Source organism: Sinocyclocheilus rhinocerous, unplaced genomic scaffold, assembly GCF_001515625.1.
Source record: "Sinocyclocheilus rhinocerous isolate Xijiao unplaced genomic scaffold, SAMN03320098_v1.1 scaffold340, whole genome shotgun sequence".
In the NCBI taxonomy this organism is placed as follows: domain Eukaryota; kingdom Metazoa; phylum Chordata; class Actinopteri; order Cypriniformes; family Cyprinidae; genus Sinocyclocheilus; species Sinocyclocheilus rhinocerous.
The window spans coordinates 566,173-575,880 of NW_015670980.1; the positions used below are offsets into that span (position 1 = coordinate 566,173).

General features: G+C 36.5%; 1 pseudogene; it reads right to left on the bottom strand.

Annotated features, from left to right (window-relative positions):
• Positions 1–8,056: 8,056 nt before the first annotated feature.
• The window catches only part of LOC107734482 (polypeptide N-acetylgalactosaminyltransferase 13-like), a 37,013-nt pseudogene continuing 35,361 nt past the window's right edge, over positions 8,057–9,708 (bottom strand).

The window sequence follows — 9,708 nt, forward strand, 5'->3', positions numbered from 1 at the left end:
AAAACAAACAAAAAGCAAACAAACACTGATACACTCAGTGTAACAGTAGTATATCCATTCAGAGCTCACAGAAATGCTAGCACTCATTTTAAGAATGAGTCTCATTTCCATATGGGAACAAGGGTATGTTTTTGCCACACTGAGGATTTAGAGAATGTGTCCAGCTGTAATCCCACTTCACTGTCGCTCAGGATCTGCCCTTCCCATGAGACTCACGCTTGTAACACTCACTAATTAAAATGCTTTTGTTCTCTGGAGAAACCGAACCACAAGCCCCCGCCCCAATTAAGAGCAGCAACATTTCTGAGAGAGAGAGAGAGAGAGAGAGAGAGAGATGAGATGAGACGAGACACTGACCTGCCTGGGCTTCTTTTACACTTTTACAATCATCTCAAATTTATGAAACCACAGTACATAAGGGAGATACACACACACAAAAATCACAAAATGTTCAGATGCTGAATTTTTAATCATGTCTCCCTCTGCCTTTCACTGTCTTTCTCTCTGGAGAAATAATCTCCAGCAGTTTTGCAGTGTTATTTAAAGAAACACAAAACAAGTCTAAACATGAAGCAAAGGGTCTTTATTAACAGTCTGATTTAGAGAGGAGGTCCAACCCGGTCTCATCAATCTGCCGATCTCTCCTACTTAACCCTTAAATGCATGAATGTTTCGGCAATCATTATTACATATTCGGGTCTTTAGCGACCCGGACATATATATACAGCACGGATGGACCTCTAACTACTACAATAGCAAAAAATTATCTTGATATTTTAAGAACAGTTACAAAAGAATAAAATAAAGCATATTTCGTTTCCTTTTTGAAACTTAAAAGGGTTCAATTTGAGCAGATGATTTTACCATCACTGTCATCGTCAGAGCGCACTTCCACAGTACATTCAGCATCTGCCTCACATTCATGATCTCAACCATATTCTCAAAACTATCATTTTCAATGACTTCATATTCAATATTTTGATCACTGGCAGCTTATTCACCACATCCAGCATCAAATGACAGTGACATTTATATTTAATTGCGTATAGTAATTGCTCTGCATTAAAGCCATTAAAACCACTTACATATTTGCTGATGATATTCGTTTGTTTTGTGCCTGCGGTAATTATGAGTGAAACATCACGTCATCATTGTGTATCAAACAGTGCCACCTTGACGAAAAAAGATGCATTGCACAAATTGAGTCATCAGATATGTAAATATAGTCGAGCAGGAAAAAAATACTTACACATTTACATACCTTGGGTCTGTAGCAACCCTATACACTTTTTACAAAAAATTTATCAGAAAACAGGCATTCTTTTATATTTTACTTTTTTTTCTTGTTATATTGTTTATAATGAATAGATTGAGGAATACTAAGAAAGTTGATGTCTAACTTTAAAAATTGAAGGAGGGAGAGGGTAGAGAATGATGTCCCGGGTCGCTAAAGACCCGAGGTATTAAATGTCAAGTCAGGTCACATCTGACACCAATAAGATTGTCCATCCACTGAGATGATATCATGAACAAATTAAAAGCTGATTCTCTTGGGGTCCCTTTTAATAGCTCCAAAAAAACATACCTAACAAAGACAAATCAAGTTGATATACTTCATGGCTTTTACTAATTTTAGGTCTTGGGAAATAATACAATACTGTTTTGGTCTTATATGAGGCATTAACATTTATTCATTAAGCAGATGCTTTTATCAAAAATTAGGAAAATAACAATATAGATAGAAAACCACATTAAAAATGCTGTGATACTAAATTTCAAACTACTTAAAGATGTGGCCACATTAGTGAAATCTGCAACCAAAAAGGTCCATTGGCAATAGTATAGCAATGTATGAAGCACATCTCACAAAGTCACTTTTAAACCAAGCAGCTTTCTGTTGATCAACTTGGCAAATTTGAGTGACCAATTTGCTGTGATAAAGAAAAAAAAATTGAGTGGTGGTGTTGTGTATATGGAGATGAAGAGGGAGCCCAACAATGAACCCTGAGGCACCCCAGTGGTTAGCTAATGTGACTTAGACACCAACCCTTCAGAAAACTTTAAAGGATCTTGAACTTGGACTCAAACCAGCAAAGATGGTCAGTTCAGAGAGGGTGGACAGGAAGATGTGGTGTGTCGAAAGTACCAGACAGGTCTAGAAGGATGAGGATGAATGATTTGAAATTAGCGCCGGTCGCAGAGTTTGAGTGACAGGCAGCAAGAAAAAAGACCACTATTAGTCCAGTTTGGTTGTATGTATTTTTTTCCACAAGATTTTTGTGTTCTGTGGGGAAAATAATGTTGAATTACTACTGCTATTTTTAACCATACAGCTGTGTCTATGTGTGCATCATGCAGCATGACAAATAATACATACAGTATAATGTTCCTGTAGTCTTGTGTACCCATATATTTGAGCAGATCTTATAGGGATTGGTCAATACCAGGGTTCTTCAAATCCTTTCCCTGAGGGCCTTACCTGTGATTTTCTAGGGATCCTGAAGCCCGTGATGAGCTTGCTCAGGTGTGTGTCATTAGGGTTGAGCTAAACCCTGCAGGGCATTGGCCCTTTAGGCCAAGATTTGAGAAACCCTGGTCTATACTTATTCTGGTCAGGAACCAATTAATTTGTTTTTCCATGGTCATCCCCTCATTGTGTAACATATTTCATATAAACCCACATAAGCATGAAAACAAAATGTTCATGCCACGTTACATGTCAGTCAGACAATTTCAAACTAAGCTGGATCAGACTTCACACAGAACAGGACAGAAGACTAAACGCTATAAAACACACCCACTGCAATAAACGGTGTGTGACTATATCACACAGTGGAAGTGCTCAGTTAGTGTTTCAGAAATCCTGCTGATGATAACAGATCTCCAATTGGGTTGATTATGGACTTGAGCTGACTGATTCTGAAGCCTTAAAGTTGGCACAGAATGTTAAGAATGATATTAAGGCCACGTCTCCATGGAGAAATGGTTTTAAGGCTGGATACTCATGGGTAAGAGGAGGGGTAATGCTGGGCTTCCATGATGAAAATGTTTTGGCACAGGGGGATGTTGAACAGCATCAGATGAAAGAAATGTTACAGTTCTCTTCTAAACAGCCTTCTGATTTCTTTCAGGGAGCTTTTACGAGATAAAAAGTGTGTGTGTGTGTGTGAGAGAGAGAGAGAGAGAGAGAGAGAGAGAGAGAGAGCTGTCACAGTGGAGTGTGTGTTCATCATTATTAATAAATTGGGGAATTGGATGTATGAGCACTCGTGCAATGAGTTAGTGAACACGTGTATATGTGTGTGTGCTCCAACAAGACGTTAAAATGAAATTATGTGGAAATAAATGAAGATTGATTGTGGTCAGTTTATCTCTAAATTGTATATAGTGTTGTAGTTGTGTGTTATTGTTACTGAGAAGGCATCCACTGTCTCCATATTCTGGAGCATAAAGGATTAGTTGACCCAAAAATGAAAATTAGCCCATGTTTTGCTCACCCTCAAGGCATCTGTGTTTATGACTTTCTTCTTTCAGACGAATCCAATCAGAGTTATATTAAAAAATTTCCTGGCTCTTCCAAGCTTTATAATGGCATTGGCGGGTGTTTTTGTTCAGCAGTCCAAAAGTAATCAAATAAAGCCCATCCATCCATATTAAAAAGTGCCTCACACGGCTCCGGGGGGGTGAATAAAGGCCTCCTGTACTGAATCGATGCGTTTTTGTAAGAAAAATATCCATATTTAAAATGATATAAACACCTTTTTCTCATTTCTGCTAACTGTCATAGGCGGAAGTCGTTCCAGCGGATGACATATAGGATGTAGGCGTAGCATAAGCGCCAGTGATTAGTGACAAACGTGGAAGCACGATGGAGAGAGAACAAAACAAAACGCCAGTTACAAATTAGTATTAGCATTAGGATTAGTACATAATGAGGATTTGTAAAGAAAAATGTCGGAGGATTTCGATATAAGCCAAGAGGAGACTGTTTTCCTTTGGTAAAGTAAGGAAACTTTGCTTCCTTTGCTCCTGTAAACAAACGCTGGTTTTCGTGATACTCACGCATGCGCGTCCTACGTCATCCGCTGGAACGGCAGTCTCTCCTGAACGCGCGTACGACAATTAGCGGAAGTTACACAAAACTGTTTATATCGTTTTAAATATATTTTTTTTACAAAAACGCATCGATTCACTACAGGAGGCCTTTATTCACCCCCCCGGAGCCGTGTGAGGCACATTTTAATATGGATGGATGCACTTTATTTGACTACTTTTGGACTGTTCAACAAAAACACCAGCCCATGCCATAATAAAGCTTGGAAGAGCCAGGACAATTTTTTATATAACTCCAACTGGATTCGTCTGAAAGAAGAAAGTCATATACACCTAGGATGCCTTAAGGGTGAGTAAAACAAGGGCTAATTTAAATTTTTTGGGTGAACTAACCCTTTAACATCGCACCCGATGAGGATCTACAGAGGTTTATGTTGATATAATATATTTCTCTACATCAAATCTTCTCCTTTAATGGCCCCATGCAACAGTTTGAATTTTCACAATTTTGTGTCCCTTTTTGGGGTGGGAGATATTTTAGCTAAAACCAATTCCCTATAAAGAACCGGCCTAAAGCAGCTTTAGCTAAATTACAGAATCACACAAATTACAGTTCAGTTTTGGTCAAACATTTATCTCTCCTCATTTCCGAAACCACTAACTGTTCAGTAGAAAATAGGGGTGTAAAAAAATTGAAACCGAACCCACCACCAACAGTACCGCGATACTCTAATGGCGTACCGAACGACCCCCACCCAAAGAGTGAATCAAATAATAAATCAGCCCTAGTAGATGCATAATTTATGATTTTCAGTGCTAATCATATTAATAACAAGATGCTACATTACACAACAATGGTTTATTAGACTTAACAGTTATTAATCTACTAAACATGAGGTCAGTTGAGACTTAAAAAAAGAAAGTACAAACAATTAACATTAAGACCAGTACAAAGTCACACATTTTCATTTTATGAAGCTGGAAAAAATACAGAAAGGTACAGACTGTAACATGCATGTGATGATGATAATAATGTAGAATAGCTCATATTATTAATTGAGATATACTTTCATAAGGCTGCTCCAAATTATGTGCAGCTTTAATTAGTTTTAACTAAGTTCATTCATTTTGTGAATGCATTAAACATATGCATGTTAAAATTATCAAATAACTAAGAGACAGATCACAAATCCTTAAACCCCCTAAGAATTCATATTGAGTGCATTAAACAGACATTGATAGAACATGGTGGATTCATTAGATGTGTACATACAGTAGCAATGCATAGAGCTGTAGAGTATTTTTCAAACATATTTTATATACACCAAGCAGTATCACTTACAATTTTTTCTCTGGAGTTTTTGGATTTCATCTTAAAAAAATATTTGCTTTAATATGTACATTAATGCTCAAAAGGCCTAGTTCATAATTTGTACAGATGTGTGTCCAGGACCATCCATCAGTGACAGCTGTATTGTGGAGATGATGAAGGTGGGGCTTTAAATGATTTGTTTTAGTCGTAACACTTTACAATAAAGTTCCATTAATCAATGTTAGTTAATGCATTAACTAACATGAACTAACATGAACAAACAATGAACAATATAGTACAGTATTTATTGTTCTTTGTTAACGTTAGTTAATGCAAATACAGTCGTTCATTGTTAGTTCATGTTAATCCACAGTGCATTAACTACTGTTAACAAGCACAACTTTTGTTAATTTTAATAATGCATTAGTAAATGTTGAAATTAACATTAACTAAGATTAATAAATGTTGTAGAAGTATTGTTCATTCTTAGTTCACGTTAACTAAAGTAGTTAACTAACTAACCTTATTGTAAAGTGTTACCATTTTAGTTTTAGCTGTGAGATGCTGCTGCTTACACTATGCTCAAAAAATTAATACACAAATGATAGCACTTTGCCAAATTCAGACACAAAATAACACAGATGACAGCATTTTCTATAAATTATTTAATATGAAATATAAACACTTGATGGATGAATCACCAGGTCTTATTGTAACCCAAAATAAAACATAAAACAATAATAATAATTATAATTATAATAATTTGGGTCATTAGGCATTATGACATTATTTTAATAAAGCAGTGTATTAAAATGAAAAATTAGTCCTAAAAATAATGATGACATAATAAAAACTATGTGAATTTTTTCATGAAACTTTTTTCCCCCAATTTTCCAATTTACTTGAAAATGTATTAACTAAATTCAGATGAAGTAGATACAACACAGATAAATCCTCCATAAACTAAAACAACATAAACTGATCTTTTGGGTTTTTAAATTCTTTTAAAAAAAAAAAAATTGCTGAGACAAAATGAATCAAGAGCTGTATGAATGTCTGTTTTTTTTTCTGTTTCCTTAAAGTGATAGTTGACCCAAAAATTAACATTTTGTTATCACTTACTAACCATGTCTAAATATCTTTCTTCTGTTTAACACAAAATAAGATATTTTAAAGAATGTTGGTAACCAAACAGTTGCTGGTGGCCATTGACTTCCATAGTATACATATCACTTGGAAAACATTACTTTATAGTTAATAGTAGTTAATGCATTAATAGACTCCATACAACTAGTGAGTTCTTTATTCATTTTCACTGTAATTAACAAATTGTTATTGTTTAATTAGCTCATATGCAAAGAGTCAGATAATGCTTTGTTAACAACTTATTAACCGCAAATATAGTTTACAATTTTACAACCTTTGCATTAAGTGCATTAGTATGAAGTGCTCTCAAACTAAGCTCATGCTCCACTCGTCACCATAACGGAAACGCTTCTAAATTAGCAACATAGCAACATTAAGCATGACTACATCTTCCACTTAGCATTATATATATATACAATCTAAAAAATGCCGGGTTGTTTCAACCCAAGTTTGGGTCAAATATGGACTATCCCAACTTTTGGGTTAAAAATTGAATGTAAAAATTTAACCCAACGGTTGGGTTAGTCCATATTTGAGCCAAAGTTGGGTTGAAACAACTCTAACATTTTTTAGAGTGTAATTATATATACACCTAATTGTAGCCTTTGATCTTCTTTTCGAGTGCCATTGCAAAGCTTGATGGGAAATAGAAATCCTCAGCCTGATTCCAGTTAAATTTAAGTGAAATTAAAAGAAACAAGTTTAGTAAATTCAATAGAATGCAACAATTCACTTACCTAAAATGTACCAGTTTTGTGTTCAACAGAAGAAAGAAACTACAGGTTTGGACTTGGAGTGAGTAAACAATGACAGAATTTTCATTTTAGGGCAAATATCCCTTTAAGGCAGGTCGAGTACATATTGCAGCCTTACTGAAAGAGATCAAGTTAGTTTTGAGAAACAGCAGCAAATAATACAGTTGGCATACAATCCACTGGCCAACACACAATCCCTTCAGGTGCTGTAAGGAAAGCGAAGCAGAGTTAAACTTCTGCTCAGAGTGAAATGCACCTCAGCACAGTGGAAGCTGACACAATCACTCCATCTCCACAGAAACATAAGGGCTACTGTCAAAGATATGACGTGTAGGATATCAAGAGGCACCAGAACTCCCACACAGGATGAGCAGCATAGATAGCCAGTGACACATGCTCAGATCAGAGACAGCAAGCGTTTAAACCTCGCCAAGAGCTGGTCATGGGCTGTGTTCTGACCCCAGTCCAGTGAATCTGAGAGCTAAAGGAAACAGTCCAGACACGAACAGAGACACAAACCTGGCCACAAATGGGTCAGCAAATGGGCTGTGTGTGGTTCTCCTCATCAAAGCTTGGCTGGACTTGATCATGAACCAGAAAATGACAGTTCACAGAGCTGTGAAGAAGGCCCTAAACATGACTCCAGGTCTCATGGTGTGTGTGGTGTGTGCCGAGATTCAGGTCTGAACTGGTTGTTGCCGGCTCTGTCAGACACTCAGCGTCATGTTCCTCAGGATCCACTGCTGTGATCGCCTGCCGCTGCAGTCTCTGAGAGTGGGAACCATCTTATCCTCTTCAGAAGGCATGTCCAGACACTGGTTACTGTTCACATGGAGCAGAGTCAGCCGCTGTGGGGAAACACAGATTTACAGAGAAACGAAAAACAAACAACACTTGAAAAATAACATGTTGTGGATAAATCTCACATTTCACTCTAAGGTTTCATTATTTAAGCATGAACTAACACTGAACAATATACATTTGTTCATCTTGGTTAATGTTCATTTCAGTGTTTGCTATATATCAGGGCTATTCAATTAGTTTCATTTGAGGGCCGGATTATTGAATTGAAAATTTGAAGGGGGCCAAGGGGGAGAGACGCGTCCCGATCTCTTTCTGGGGGCCTATAAAATTAGAAATGAAATTTAAATGCATATTCAGCAGTAAAATCAACTAATATTACCAACACCAAAATCTGTAAAAACATTAGCATTGTCTGTAAGTCGATAAAAAAAAAAAACTAATTAATCGCACATTTTTCGGTAATTAATCATGATTAATTGTATAAATATATTGTCATAATTTCACACTGAATCTCCAATGAATGTAGAAACAACCTAAAGGTGGTATATTTTAAATATGTTTAATGGCTTCTCTTTACAAAGTAACCTATTATTAACAAAGGCCAGTAATTTTGATACCAATACTGCTACTGATGGCTCTATTAAATGCATTTTCACCTCAATTTTAGCCATTAATTATAGCCATTCAATATTACAGTATAATTGAAAGACATTATTTTTAACATTTAGGCTCTGAAAAAACTTTTAATTTAAGTGAACTTAAAACAATCTTCACATAAACTATAAATTGTATTTTATAGTTATGGCATAATTGTGTGTTTTTGTCGGTCGAAGAGCTGCTGGCGCGATGTCTGAAATGGCTCAGTGTATGCGTACAGCAGAACGCGCAGCCTTTAAAAACTGTACTCCATCTGATAATCATCTTCGTTCAGTGTCTGTGCTATTTCTCGCCAGAAGTTATGACGGATAACACTGTCTTTATACTCGTTTAAACTAGAGTTGTGGATATCTCATAACCCTCACACAAGCGCTTGTCAACGCTGCCGTCTATTGATGTTGCGATCTCCGGAAGGTTGTTGTTGTTCCGTCTCTTCCTTTACTTTTTCGGCTGTGAAACAACGGTCTGGGCCAGTGATGCCACCTTGTGGACAAACTAATTAGTGCAAAAACAAGGCGTACGTGTGACCTGCGCATACTCTTCCCTCGGGCCGGATGAAGATGATTGGCGGGCCGCCAATTGAATAGCCCTGCTATATATAATTTATTTATTTTTCTATTTTCTTTGTAGCAACTATCCAAACAATAAATACTGTTTTGTGGCTCTTTAATGTGTTATGACAGATCGCTGTAACGCCTCAGTTCAAGCGGCACGTGAACTGATCATATTTTCATATTTACTTAAAGTCCCCATGAAATCAAAATTAAAGTTTTTTGGGTGTTAGTATCAATATGTTAGTCTTAAGGTTATCTATAAGGCAGTGTGCCCCAAAACAGTGACAAAATTCGCATTTAGAAGATATAAGCATTCAAAGCTTTTAGTTCGTCACTTCCTCCAAAACGGCTCAACGATTTTTTTGACGTCACATCGTACTTCAGCTTCTCATGAAACTTTCTGTCCAATCAAATGCTCTCTAGAAGC